Source organism: Vipera berus, assembly GCF_964194415.1.
Source record: "Vipera berus genome assembly, chromosome: 1".
Lineage (NCBI taxonomy): Eukaryota > Metazoa > Chordata > Lepidosauria > Squamata > Viperidae > Vipera > Vipera berus.
The window spans coordinates 283,415,160-283,430,600 of record NC_138202.1 but is presented as its reverse complement, the minus strand read 5'-3'; the positions used below and the strand labels follow the sequence as shown (position 1 = coordinate 283,430,600).

The 15,441-nt window shown below is 39.2% G+C and overlaps 1 protein-coding gene across 1 annotated transcript in view; it reads right to left on the bottom strand.

Moving 5' to 3' along the window:
- Positions 1–15,441, bottom strand: part of LOC308668787 (uncharacterized protein) — a 497,063-nt gene that overhangs the window by 237,027 nt on the left and 244,595 nt on the right. The window lies entirely within an intron of this gene.

Here is a 15,441-nt window from a genome sequence, read left to right as displayed (position 1 = left end):
AAAACAGAACTATTTCTCTTCACAGATTTCTGTAAACTTTGGAACACAGAAGACACTGTAAACCAGGGGTCTTCAAAACCTGGCCCTTTTATGACTTGTGGACTTCAAGTCCCAGAGTTCCTCAGCCAGCGTGTCTGGCTGAGGAATTCTGGGAGTTGAACTCCACAAGTCATAAAAGGGCCGGGTTTGAAGACCCCTGCTGTAAGCCAATCAGCCTACATCCTCTCCCTCTTAATAACCAACATGAGAATGCAAAGAATGAGTAATAAAAAAAATCTTCATCTACATTGGGCACACACACAAAAATATTACAAATTGACTCACTATGGATATTTGCATGTGTTGATCAGACGGTTTGTAAAATTAATCTGAGACTGCTATAGGAGAGTTATGTATTGGAAGGACAGTTGTCAAAAAATGCAAACAAAAGCATTAAAATGCCTCAGAATCGTCCTGCCCTTTGTGAGGACTTTCTTCTCTTTCACTAAAAAGTCCCTGTGACTTGCAAAATTAAAACGACAACATGCCAATAATGTGCCATCAGTGAGAAGACACAAAAAAGGAGGGGGGGAGGTTGATTTCTGACTTTCGTCAGTACAGGCACAAATATAAAGTAAAGTAACATCTTATTCTAAGTTAAAACAAAATGCATAGACATCACATAAAAATATAAAGAATAAACAAAATAACAATAAAATTGTATAAGAAAAAACCTCTTTTACTTTATATTTAACCTTATATATAAGTATACAAAATACAGTATTTTTTTCTTTCTACAACTCTGTAATCCCTTACTTCAGGGTGGAGTAAGGGCAACTGAGTGGAGCTGATGTTTATTGACCGGATGCCTTTCCTGAAACCTATGCAAAGTTTGCAGCAGATATTTTCTCTTCACACCCAGATAAAGAAACATCTGTCACTACTAAGGACTGAACTCTCAACCTTCCAAGTGGGAAACAAGTGTCTTCACCTCTAGACCACCCCACTGCTCCATATAAAACACGGTATACATGTTTAATAATAATAATAAAGATACCCAATGTTTTTATAATCATAACAATTCTAATTTCAAAACTATATTCTTTATCTTTCTCAAGCAAGAAATGAAAAAATAGTCTCCAAACTGAAATAAAACTAGACAGATTTTTGGTCTTTGGTAGTCAGTCAAAAGTACTTTTGTCATAAGTAGTCAGTTTTGTCATCTTTACCAATTCCATTAATTTCAAAATCCACTCTTCAATTGTGGGAATGTATGTATTTTTCCACCTCTGTGGATATAAAAGTCTTGCTGCCATTGTGATATATAGAAACAAAATCCCATATTTTTCTATGTGCTGTTATCCATGATGCCTAAAAGAAAAGATCTGGTTTCAATTTTACACCTTTTTCAATATTTTCTGAATCAAACAACATATCTGATCCCAATACTTCTTGACAATTTTAATGTCCACTAAACATGATAAAAGGCACCACTTTGATTATATTTCAAATCCTTATCTGATAATCATTTATACAACTTTGAACATTTTTCAGGATAGGTACCAACGATGCAGCATTTTATGAATAAATTCTTTCACAGTATAGTTCAATGAAAAAAATGCAATCCATTAATCCACCTATTTTCCCATTGATTGAGCATGATTATAATAACCAATTTTTTGCCCATTTAATCATACACACTTTAACAGTATTTGTCCTCCAGGTTTACTCCCAAGAATGAGTTATATATCTTGGCAATGAGATATTTGTAATTAGTACATAAATGTATCTCAAAATCTCTTTCCATCTGCAAAAACAAAATTATTTTTATCCAGTTTAAATCTTTCTGCCAATTGTATGTAGACAAACCATTGACAAATAAAACCTTCCTATTTCTACTCTTCTCTTCTTTTTTAAGCTAGATTCTTTCAATAAAAATCAAGACATCAACTTAACTCAGCCAAGTTTGTGAACTATTATTTCTCTTCTAAAAAAGGCTTCATGCAATGTCAGCCATAAAGGAATTTTAGGAGACAAGTTTGCTTTATATCTATTACAAACTTTCAGTATGGTGCATCTAACAAAGTGATTTTTAAAATCTATGCTAACTGTACATTTATCATATTATAGAAAACAATGCCTCCCAAACCTCAAAACATGTCCCTCTAATGCCAATCACCTCCTAATCCCTAATGCCTCCCTCTTTCATCCACAATAAACAACTTGTCTCAAAGTACCATTTTAAGTCAGGTAGTCCTAGACCATCTCTTTCTTTCACCTCTTGTACCAATTTATATTTAATTCTTAATTTCTTATCATGCCATACAAATCTAGAAATATCTTTCTCCCATTGTTTAAAACAGTCTATGGACTGGTACTGGGCCGCAGCATGCCAGCAAGCATGCCACCCAAACAAGCAAAGCCCCATCCATGGGATGTAGGCAGCACACAAAACCACACACTCTCCAGTCCGCGGAAAAACCTCTCTCTACGGAACCAGTCCCTGGTGCCCAAAAGATTGGTTGTCAACATCAGTATAATTTGGAATAAAAATAATATCCTAAATAGAACATTCATCTCAATAACAGAAATTCTACCCAACAATGACAATTGTAGTTTATCTCATCTCATTAAGGTAAAGGTAAAGATTCCCCCGCACATGCGTGCTAGTTGTTTCCAACTCTAGGGGCTGGTGCTCATCTCCGTTTCAAAGCTGAAGAGCCAGGGCTTGTCCGAGGACGTCTCCGTGGTCATGTGGCCGGCATGACTAGACGCCAAAGGTGCACGGAACGCTGTTACCTTCCCACTGTAGTGGTCCCTATTTTTCTACTTGCATTTTTATGTGCTTTTGAACTGCTAGGTTGGCAGAAGCTGTAACAGGCGCTCACTCTGTTATGTGGCACTCGGGATTCAACCCACCAAACTGCCGACCATCTGATCGACAAGCTCAGCATCCTAACCCACTGAGCCACCACGTCCCTTTATCTCATCTCATTAGGTCTTTCTTAATATCATTTCACACTTTGACATACTTAAAAAAAATTAAACTTCATGTTGGTTAGTATAAACTCTAAGTACTTAACCTTCTTCTCAGTTTTAAAATGAGACTTTTTCATCAAAATCTGAGGTTTTTTTTATATTCATGTTTTTTTAACCAATATCTTTGTGTCCTTTTTGTCAACCTTAAAACCTGCCAATCTACCAAAATCCTTCAGGGTCTTACATTAGATGGTCTGTGTCATTCTAGAGTTCTTGCAATGCCAAAACTAAGTCTTCAGCAAAAGCTATCTTCGTAAATCTTTTCTTTTTATTCTCAAACCTTTAATTTGTTTGTCTTGCCTTTTGTCTCTATTTAACACTTCCAGAACTAAAATAAAAAATAAAGATAACAAAGGGCATTCTTATCATGTCCCTTTCTGTTCCCAGGATTCTGAAATGGTCCCTTGGATTCTGCTCCTTAATCTTCTCCAAACTTTTCTAAACAAAATAAGAGTACTGTTGCATCACCCCAAATCCCCTGCTGCACTTCTAACACACACACACACACACACACACACACACACACCAAACACAATGTTATGCAGGTAAGAATATTCTACATGCCAGTATTCAAGAATTTGAGCTAGGCTCAGAGAGAGAGAGAGAGAGATGCAGCTCAGTTTTGCATGTCTTGGACATTGCAAATCTGCTGGATAAAGTAACACTGAAGTCATGGATTCCTGCTGGAAGATATTGGAGCTTCTACATTAATTGTATTGTATCATCTCCCCTTCATATAATGAGAGTGTTTTATAACTTGTTTTTTTAACTTCCGTAATGACACTGCAATTCCAAGCACTGGTATCTTCATGTACAAAGAGAGGTAGAATTGAAACAGCACCAATAAATATCAAGAGAACAAGTTTTCTCAGAGAATATTCACAATCAGCATTTCTATTCTTGAGACTAAAGCCTTATCTGGACATCTTGGGAGTTATCTGATAGGTTTAATATATTATACTAACACGTAGCAGCCCTGAATCATTTAATAAAAGTTCAGTGAACTTACTAAGTTTGCAAGTTCTGTTCTGCAGTCAATTTTTGAAAAGGCCTTTTTCAGTTTTGTTATTTAATTCTTTGCAGAATCCACAACTCAACATTTTCCATTTGGCCATTCAGTTTTAACCAATTAACTCCATATAATTAACAGCTGCTTGTAAAGTCACAGATCAACTGAGGTAAAAAGGTAAAAATGAATCTGTTTTAAGGTATCTGCTCTTCTGTATCTGGATCACCCAAGCATTTCCAATAGGAACTGTAGGATTCATGAGTTCATAGACAGTAAAAAGTGTTAATTTAAATTTAAATGAAGGAAGATATTATCCAAATCCTTTGGGAATCTGCAGTGGATTTACTTGCTCATAATCAGAAAATTTCTCCTGACATGTAGCCTGGAATTATTTCCAAGCAATTTTAAATAACTGGCTCTTGTCTGCCATCTGGAGCCATAAAGAATAAATCTACTTCCTCTTTGACATAAAACCCCTCCAGTCATTTGAGGATTGCTGTTATGTCTTCTTGCAGTTCTCACTCCTAAAAGTATGTAGTACCTTTATCTGTTCCTTATACAATTTGGTTTCCTGTCCTTTCACTTTGTTGATAACCCTCTTCTGAACTTCAGTTTGTTATTGTCCCTTTTGGACTGTGGTGCCAGTATGTGATACAATATCCCCAGTGCAGTCTCACTAGAGCAGAGTCAGAAAGAACAATTACTTCCCTCTGCACTGTTGATGCACACAGAACAACATTTGCTCTTAGTTCATTTTTACTCAACACGGGTGCCATCTAGATATGCTGGATTACAGGCTTCCAAGGAAGCATAGCAAACTGAAGTCAGATTCACAAGACCAGAGTGGACAGTGGAGCTGGAGAAAAAATTAGTTCCCCAAACTCCTCTCTGGATTAAGGAGAGGATCTAGGATTGCATATAGTGCCACATGCCATACAACAGTGGTCTCCAGAAGGTTTACAGCTGTGAGAAGTGGGAGAGTCATGCTTTGCCTAAGCTGAGGCATCCGAGCCTTCAAAGAAATACTGGGTTTGCCCACTTCATGTCACTTTTTCAGAACCACTGTAACTTCAAACAGTTGTTAAACAAAGTGTTGTAAGTTGAAGACTCCCTGTAGAAAAGAATTTTAACTGTGGAAGAATTCAAAGATATTTGGCTACAATATACTCTGATCTTTGTTTTCAAGTTTTCCCTTTCTATAAAAGTGGTTTTAAAAGTGGAGATAGAAGAGGATACAATAGAGAATCAGACTATTTTGGATATGGATTTAAAATTAATAGGGTACAACAATATTGACAAAGATGCTATACAGGATTTACAAATGAAACCAGTTGATACTTTAAAGGTAAAGTTTTCCCTGTCCAGTTGCATCTGATTTTAGAATGTGGTGCTTGTCTCCATATCTTGGCTGAGGCAGCCTGCATTGTCCAAAGTCATTTTCCATGCTCATGGTCATGGGGCCAGAATGGCTATATGCCAAAGGCACACTGAAGAGGGACTTGGATGTGTGGATTTCCACTCCGAAGAATAACTTGGACAACTTTCTTTTTTCAATCAACAAAAGAGCTGTGTTATATCGATGAAGAACTTTCTGAGAAAAAATAGAATGAAAAAATAAATCAGCTTCTGGTACACTACTTTAAAGGTATCAACATTGAAATTAAAAGTAAAAAGATTTATAAAGTTAGCTTATTCAAGGTTTTTTTTCTACCAGCTTTAATGGGTTTTTCTTGACCAGGGCTGAATGATGAAGGTTTAAGGTTTTGTTGGGGAGAAGATTATTTATTTATTTATTTATTTATTTGGCTGTATTTTCAGAGAAAGCGATAAATGAGATACTTGAGTTTAAGGAAAGTATTAAACTTGTGAAGCAGTTTCTGAGAGGAGATGAAGGAAAGATAATAAGAAATAGAAATTAATTTGTGGGACATTATTTGATGGGATTAAACTATAATATGTTATTTCTGATAGTTCTTAATAGGATCTTTTCTGATTAACTTTGAATCATGAGGCTTTAAAATTTTTTTATAGATATAAGATGTGGGAAGAAGAGAATTTTTTTGTATTTTTAAAGAAAATAACAGAATAATTCCTGGCAAATAGATGGGGAAGAAATGGAGTTAGTGACAGATTTTATTTTCCTGGGCTCCAAGATCACTGCAGATGGGGACTGTAGCCAAGAAATTAAAAGACGCTTGCTCCTGGGGAGGAAAGCAATGGCAAATCTAGACAGCACACTAAAAAGCAGAGACATCACCCTGCTGACAAAAGTGTGTATAGTCAAGGCTATGGTCTTCCCAGTTGCAATGTATGGCAGTGAAAGTTGGACCATAAGAAAGGCTGAGCGCCAAAAAATTGAGGCCTTTGAACTATGGTGCTGGAGAAGACTCCTGCGAGTCCCTTGGAATGCAAGGCGATCAAACCGGTCAGTCCTAGAGGAGATCAACCCTGACTGCTCTTTAGAAGGCCAGATCCTGAAGCTAAAACTCAAATATTTTGGCCACCTAATGAGAAGGAAAGACTCACTGGAGAGGAGCCTAATGCTGGGAAAGATTGAGGGCAATAGAAGAAGGAGACGACAGAGAATGAGGTGGCTGGATGGAGTCACTGAAGCAGTAGGCGTGAGCTTAAATGGACTCCAGAAGATGGTAGAGGACAGGAAGGCCTGGAGGAACGTTGTCCATAGGGTCGCGATGGGTCGGAGACGACTTCACAGCTAACAACAACAAAACAGAATAATAACAGAATTGGAAGGTACCTTTGAGATCTTCTAGTCCAGCCCCATGCACAAACAGGAGACCCTATACCATTCCAGACAAGTGGCCGTCCAATCTCTTCTTAAAAGCCTCCAGTGATGAAGCACCCACTTCTGAAGGCAAGTTATTTCACTGGTTAATTGTTCTCACTGTTAGGAAATTTGTCCTTAGTTTTAGGTTGCTTTTCTCCTTGTTTAGTTTCCATCCATTGTTTCTTGTTTTGCCTTCAGGTGCTTTGGAAAATAAGTGGACCCCCTCTTCTTTGTGCCAGCCCCTCAAATATTGGAACACTGCTATCATGTCACCCTTACTCCTTCTTTTCACTAGATTAGACAAATCCAATTCCTGCAACCATTCTTCATATGTTTTAGCCTCCAGCCCCCTAATCATTTTTGTTGCTCTTTTCTGCATTTTGTCCAGAGTCTCAACATCTTTTTTATAATATGGGGACCAAAACTGGGTAAGTATTCTAAGTGTGGTCTTCCTAAGACTTTACAAAGCGGTACTAATACTTCACGTGAACTTGATTCTATGCCTCTGTTAATGCAACCTACGATCGTGTTGGCTTTTTTGGCTGCTGCCACGCACTGCTGGAATGTAAAATGATAAGTTACTTTATAAAGTAAATGAAAGAAATATGAAGCTGATTTACTTGTTTAAGATATATGTGTGGATATAGATAAATAAAAGATGATATATGGAATGAAGAGATTCTAGTTGAAATATTAAGGAAGATGATAAGTTACTGAAATTGTTTGCACTTATCTTTAAGAAGGAGCAAGTCATTTCTTTATATATTTTATGTATTTTTTCTTCTTTTCCCTTTTTTTCCTTCTCTCTGCACTTTTTTCCTTTTTGAATTTTTCTTAGTTTTCTTTAGGTTTTCTTTGATCTTATTTGTAAACTTCAATTAAAAATATTATTAGATATGCTGAGTTAGAGTAACCTTCATTCTAAGCTCCCCACATAAGGACAGAAAAGGTTAGTGAATATATGGCTTCAAGAAAAATACTAGTATAGAGGAGAATTGATGAGAGGTGTATAAATTCTCACATATGCTTCATCTGGGTTTATCTAATGAAACTGTATGATAGAAGAACTAGAACCAAAGGACTTATTCATTTACACAGCACACATTTAAACTAAAGATCTCCCTGTGATGAGGTGTATGGATGACTAAGCATATTCAGGCAAGTAAGATTATGGATGTCTACTTGTCACAATAACTATACATTGTCTTGTATATTGTTTTTTTCAGTGCCAGTGAATGGTGAAAACAAGCAGGCCAGATGCCTTGCTCACAGGTTTCCTAAAACCATCTGCTAGTAAGAGCTGAATTACAATAACCTTTGATCTGATCCAGCAGGTTTCTCCCTATCTGCTTAGCTTCATAGCATATACAGCTTTCTGACTAGCATATTTGAATGGCTACTCTTTCTGTGATGGGTTTAATAATCTTCTCTTATAACTACATCTGTGATAAGCATAAACACATTCTTTTCCTTTCTTGCAAATATGCTACTCAACTCAGCCAACTTGACACAGATTTTTGCCCCTAACAAACAAACGGGGTTTCCTTTCTCTTTTACATTTTGTATTCCCCTGACAAGCAAGTGCACCCATTTTCCTAATGCCAGATCCATTGCCTATCCACTATAAAACTAAGTGTTTTGATTTGCTGGGGGACACAAAACCATTTATTTCATTATATAGACCGTTCTCTTTTTGGTTATGATGAGCACCAAAGAAAATACTTTGCATTTCTTAGGAATTACATTTTTGGTACATCTTACATTTGCTCCACATAAATAAGATAAAAGCTCAGGTATCTCTCCACATGACTTTCACTAGAACTGGAAATGAAGTTCATTAGCTTTTACTGTGAACTTGCCTTCTGCCCAATAATGTCCTCCTTCCATGCAAGATATCAGTTCTGCAACTATGATTTTAAGGAGGATCTAAGTAGAAGTAATATAATATAAGTAAGCTAATGAGGAAAAAAAACCCCTGCAAAATAGCCAGGCTGTTATAACACATGAGGCAGAAACCAGTAGTAGCAAATATACAAAAAGTCAAATAAAATAACTATGAATTTGCTGACCTTTCATGACTCCCCCCCCAAAAAAAAAAATCTAGAGCACTGTGAGCCAAAATCTTCAAGTTAAAAAGTTACTTGCCTGCGGAAAGTATCTTTAGAATGAGAAAAAGCCAAAACCAAATGCTCCGTGGAAGTGTGAAAAAGAGCTCCTATCTGAATCAAGACACTGCATCAGGTCCACGCACACATCTACTCATGGACTCCCAACCCAGAACTGCTGAGTGTGATTTCTCAGTCAAGTTTCCAGATGATCAAATCCAGTCTAATAGGAGACAACGGGACTTGTTATTGATGAAGATGCTCTTGCAATGTTCCTGGTGGATTCTAGCAGCAGGCATGAGTGCAGAGCTGTTGATAATTAAAAGGCAGCACAAACATCAGAGTGAATGCATAGAAAAAGGGCAATTACCGTGTTCATTATCATTCTATTTTTACTTCTAGGAATGAGAAGAGGTGCTTTGGAAAACTACATCCCTCTGTTGTTAACCTAACTGGACTAGCCTGGGGAACTATGGACCTGGCTTTACAATAGGAGAGGAGGTGATTTTATTTATTTATTTTATTTGTTTTGATTGCTGTCCATCTTGCTTTGAGGCCATTCCGGGTGGCTTACAAACATTAAGAACCAATAAAACCATGAACAATAAATATTACTAATACTAGTAATAAATTACAATTTTTTTTAAAAAATGGAGAGGAAGGAAGCAGGATATGCATGGCAGTGGGATCCCAAACCAATTGGCAGAGCCAGGTCTTCAGGCTCTTATGTAAGATCAGAAATATGGCAGAGGATCTCATCTTGGGATTGGGGGTGGGGGAGTAGGATATTCCAAAAATCAGAAAAGGCTCTTCTCCTGGACCCTGCCAGCCAAAAATTCTTTGACTGACAAAACTTGCAACATGCCCCTTCTGTATCATATTACTCAGCTCTGTCTCAGGGGAACAACCTACATGAAGTTGGCCCTGGGATGAAAGTAAAAGAGGAAAGGCTTCTCTGAATTTGAAAAAGAGCATTTTTTTTAATTGTATGACTTGATCTGATTTGATTTGAATGTAGATCACTCAGCACTTTTCCTCATATCAGCCTACGGAGCAATTTGCAACAATTATTGCTTCTGGATTTACTCACATCTGGCTGTATTTTAAATGTTATATTCTTGAGAGTCAGAGAAAGGAATAAAGGAACAACAGCGTTAGTGATGATGGATAGAGATTAGCTCAAAAGTTTAGTCATCTTTTGGATCATAATGGGCTCTGCATTAAGGGAAACAAGAAGAAACACAAAAGTCAAGAGTTTCTGGACGAGGAACTTGTAACCCTACTAAAATTAATCTATCAAGGAGTACTTTCTTGTCTAATCTCAGGCTCTGAGGTTAGTTTAGAAGGTGCCAGCTTCATAATACCTTGCACATACATGAATAAAAAAACACTTCAAAAAACAGCAAACAGCAAACAGAATGACTTCTTCCATTATGACAGGCAATGCCAATTATTTTGTCCCTGCATGCCTTTAGCAGCAAAGATTTTCATAGAATAATACACTGGAGGCAATAACGTATTATTCCCTGTTGGAATTTCTGTTTGGAATTTCCCTGTTTGGAATTTCTTCTATGATTTGTTATTCCCAAATCCAACCTCCAACCATAGCTTTCGTTCTGCTTGATATCCCTCTTGTTTCAGCTTTACAGACTTGCAAACCTACTTGTATTGTTAATGAGTTATGGCTGCTTTGGTGGATGACTCATTTGGCTGGGATTCATGCCACCCTCTGAGCATGATTTGCTTAACTCGTGGTTTGTTGGATAAGGGCAAACGGCTGGGTTCACATATAACTCTCTAACCATCAAAACCTTGCTTGCAGATCACAGCAGCTGAATTCAGACAACACCCTAAGCCAACATCATGGAAAGTGCATTATAGTTTGCCCATTATTACAAGCTGTATGGATAGCTATATAGATTACTATCATTTTACAAGCCATTATGGTTGGCTACTATTTATTTTAGAAGGCTATAAGGAGGGAAGGTCCATCACAGACTGCTGATCTTGAAGCTTCTGTATTATGTCCACGCCCCCCAAGAGCATGCGAAGAACAATGGCAGAGATGGGGGACCCTCATTCCAGAAAAATTTAGTTGGCCATGCAAGAAACAAAGGGCTAAGTTAAGATGTGCCTGAGCCTGATTCAGCAAGTCTATTCACATCTTTTTAGGTGAACCCAGCCAATCAATACATAGGCTCTGATTTATGCTTTATAAAACATTACAAAATCATCTTTTATGCATGCCTCCTTAACTTAAACTATCCTTGCACTGGCTATAATTCTCCAAATGAAGCCTTCTTTTAAACATTGAACTGCTGAACAAGAATAGAAATGGATCCCTCGACTCAGTTTTTCTATAAGTTTTATATTAGTGCTTCCTTTCAACTGATTTGCAAAATACTCGCAGCAAAAACTACAGGCTTATCTAGAAAGCTGCAACAATGGAAAAAGAAAACAAAAGAGATGAATCTCACAGATCAACACGCTTGCTCTTTCCTCTCTGCTTCCACAAGCGTTTCTGTATTTTAAATAAAAACTCCCTGAGATTAAAGCTGCTGAAACATCCTGTAATCACTTTTTCTGCTGGATTGATTTAGCCTAGACATGTTCCTTTTGTGGAAAAGTAATAAACTTCCTCCCTCCCTCTCTTCTTCCCCTCTAGGAGATGGAGTAAGACAAGGGGGCTGTTTCGGCTGCCAAATCAACATTTCAGAAGTAAAAAAAACACCATGGAATGAAGCCGAATGAACTGATTTGAGCATAGAGTAGGTTTGTTCTGGGTGAAGGAAAAAAAAATACCGTAGTGGCGTAAGCCAATTAAATAAACTTCTTTTAGGAAAAGTCCTCATTCAGAAACTTCAACATCAACAGATAATTTGAAGATCCCTCCCAGATAAAGCTTTCATGCTATCTCAGATTAATCTTGCGTTCTTAAATCAAGGCAATCCATCCATTCAGCTATACGTTGTCACTAAATAAATTAGCCCACTTCTCATACAAAAGGTAACCTTTTCAAAAATAATTTCCAAGTGGGAAAATTGCTCAATTTTATACTTGTGCCCATGTACCAGATATATGGCATCCATTGCATGGTGAAGAATTAATTGAATAACTCCACTGGGTACCCAAGTTGCAATTTTGTTAAGAGTCACAAGACCAGCTCATCCTATGAGACCATCCCTCAAATTTGAGGTTAATTAACATTGCTTTTTGCCATTGCAAAACCATTGCATTAACTGCCCCAGTTGAACAATGAATTGGAAGTCTAGGATTGATGTCTGAACAAGAGGGTTTTTTTGTTTTGTTTTGAGTTTTTTTTTTGGGGGGGGGCTTTAGATCAGTGTTGACTCCTGCAACTGCCTGGACAGTTTTCTTGACAAGATGTTCAGAAGTGGTTTGCTATTGCTTGCTTCCTAGGGCTGAGTGTGTGTGACTGGCCCAAGGTCACCAAGCTGGCTTTCTGCCTAAGGCAAAACTAGAATTCACAGTCTCCCAGTTTCTAGCCTGGTATCTTATCCACTACACCAAACTGTCTCTCACACCCTGGTCGGTACCTCTTTACTCTCCTACCATCGGGTAGGAGATATAGGAGTATAGCCAGCCGTACCAACAGGCTGAAGAACAGCTTTTATCCACGGGCTGTTAGGCTCTTGAACGGGAAATAATTTTAAAAACTTTATGTATGATTGACTTGCAAGGCCGGTGTGTTGTGCAATTAGCTCACATGGTGTAATAAGATGGAGAGTTTGTTGTCACTGTGAGTTGTGGGGAGGGGGCATGAAGGGAGGTTCAGCCAATCTCAATGTATACATGGTTGCAGTGCTTTTTTTTGTAAATGAAAAAGGTGCCGGAACTCACACATGTCATACAACCCGCCTTGCCTACCCTACAAGGTTCCATCCAAAAAAGGTGCCGGAACTCCGTTCTGAGCGTTCTATGACAAAAAAAGCCCTGCATGGTTGTACTTTGACAATAAAGGTTCATTTAAGTTGTATGCTATTTACAGTAACTTGAAATAAAAACTAAGGAAGATGTCCCTTGCTCTCAGCCCAGTGAGATACAAGGCAGGAACAGAGTAGCATCAAACTGCATCTGCAGTTCACTAGTTCCTGATGAGGATTACTTTATATTTGTGTAGTTAGAAAAGTATATCTTGGATATTGAGATCTTTATTCCTTTTTTGTCATATACCAATATAGCAATACATTCCAAACAATGATACTTGCTCAGTGAGTTGATAGTCATGGTTGTAGCAAACCCACCGAAATGTATAAGACCTTAAATAGTAATTGTCTCTCTGATTTCAATGGATTTCTAAGCACAATTAAAGCTGAATCCTTTGCAGCCTATTTCAAAAAGCCACCGTGTCGTTTTGGCTTTCTTCAAGAAGTGGGTATCATTCCTGCCTTGCTATATTCCTGTAGGAAAAAAAGCATGTATAATCTCTCAAAATGGTATGTTGAAATTCCTTACGTGAATGTCGGAAAACACCCCTTCTCCTTTTTAGACAAATGTTTCTAACGTCTCCTCAAAGACTGTTCTGTTGCTTGCCCCTGGGAAAAGCAACCTGCAGCCTTAAATCCTAAAATATCGTGAATTCGTTTGGTGATCTGAACAGCTACGTACTTGAGAAAAAGAATAGTCTGTCACTCAAAGGGCTAACAATAACATCTGCCATCTCCTGCAACAGTTGGAGGGAAGGAAAAAAGAACATCCTGAGAGGAGAACACACACACGTTCATTGTAGGGTAGGAGAATAGAAATAGCAAAAGGAGAAGAACATGAAATATAGGTAGAATCCTTCTCAATAGTGGCCATTCACCAAATATTAGGGCAGTTTAATGAAGCATCAATCAGAACACGTCTTAGAAGGGAAGTGCCAAATCAAAGTACTGTCCTGGATCAAAGCTGAAGACTTCAGAAGGCTTGATAGTTCAGCCAAGATGAGAAAAGTGCCTTCTGTGCACATGAAGACAAAAGATTTTTTTTTCCCCTCCAGACCGAAGCAGTCAATCAAAGTGCAGAGCCCAACCTCACTGTCTCAAAATGGAACAACTCCCTCTTTTCTAAGGAAATCACGACCTGGAAGCAGATCACCACCAGACTGGCCTAAACTGAAGCAACATTTTGAACCAGATGATGTTAAAACTGTACTCCCCTATTTTTTATTTATTTTTTTTAAAAAAGAAATCAGTCATTTTTGCCATGAGCTGCTGATAAACCGATGTGGCGTGTTCAATCTCTTTGGTTACTGGGAAATAATATTAAACTACTTGGTTTTTCACTCAGCCCTTTTGTGAGGAAAAAGTCTTAGCTAATTCTTTTCAAGGACAGTCGCCTTCAGGAAGGAAAAAGGGAAGCATGGCAGCAGATAATCTGACCTTGAACTTGGAAATCCAGATTCAAACACCCACTGGCTTTTTGGTTTGTTTGTGTGTGCGTGCTCGGTACAATCAGGGATCATTTGTGGTGTTCACTAGTGTTGAGGGCTGACTTCCCACACTAGATAAGATGGAAAGGGGTTACATGCTGCAGCTGAACTCCCAGAGTTGCAGCTTGGCTGAGAAATGTAATTCCAACTGATTCCTCTGAGGAGGGGAGGGGGACCATAGGTAAAATTCAGTTCTCTAGTTCGAGCTGGACTCAAATGTTGAAAGTATGCTGGATACGCTCAGGGAAGAAACCAGCCACGACTGTGAATACAGCTACTCCCTTCCTCCCAGGAAAGACCGAAACAGGATCTATGGACTATATAGCTTAACAGCTGCCAGAGCCACCTTCCCTGGGTTTGGGAAGCCAAGCAGGACACACCTGGAGAAAAGGTGGAGGAGAGATTCCTGCGAAATTCCTAGACCGGGAAGCTTGGCGGGGGGGGGGGAGGAACACCCAGGAAGAGGAAAAAGGACTTCTTTGCTGCTGCAAAAGAAAACCATTCGGATGCATCCAGGTAGCCGCCAGCAGCCGAGCACCACTTGAAGGCCCTTTTTTTTTACCCCTGCAAAAACCCTACGAGGATCAAGATCTACGGAGCCTATTTCTTCAACTGCAGCCTGACTTCCCTGGTGGGGTGGGAAGGTGGTGGGAGGGGAATTTGCCGGGAAGCAGGCAAAAATCACCCCCCACTCCTGCCCCTCCTGAGAAGCGGTCCTCCCCAGGATCGCCAGACCTCTGGTTGAACCTTCCCCACCATTGGGCGGGGACTCCGCGGCTGGGTGGGTGTGTGTGTGTGTGGGGAGGGGAGAGGAAGGAATGAATGAGGCGGCCCCGCGGTTGGTTCGCCGTCGCCGGCTTTCTGTCTCCTCGGCTCGGCGGTGGCCCTGGGCTGCCCCGCGCCTGAGAGGGCGTTGAACCGCAGCCTCGCCTCCGCCCGCTTCCCCAGCCGCAGTGGCCGCTCCTCCGCTTCAGTCCGTCTAGCGCGGAGGCGAAGCGACAGGCTGCTCCCTGCCGCCGCCGCCGCCTTTGCGCGCTCTTGACCCTTTCCAGCAGAAGCAGCAGCGGCAGGCTCCGGCGTTGCCTGG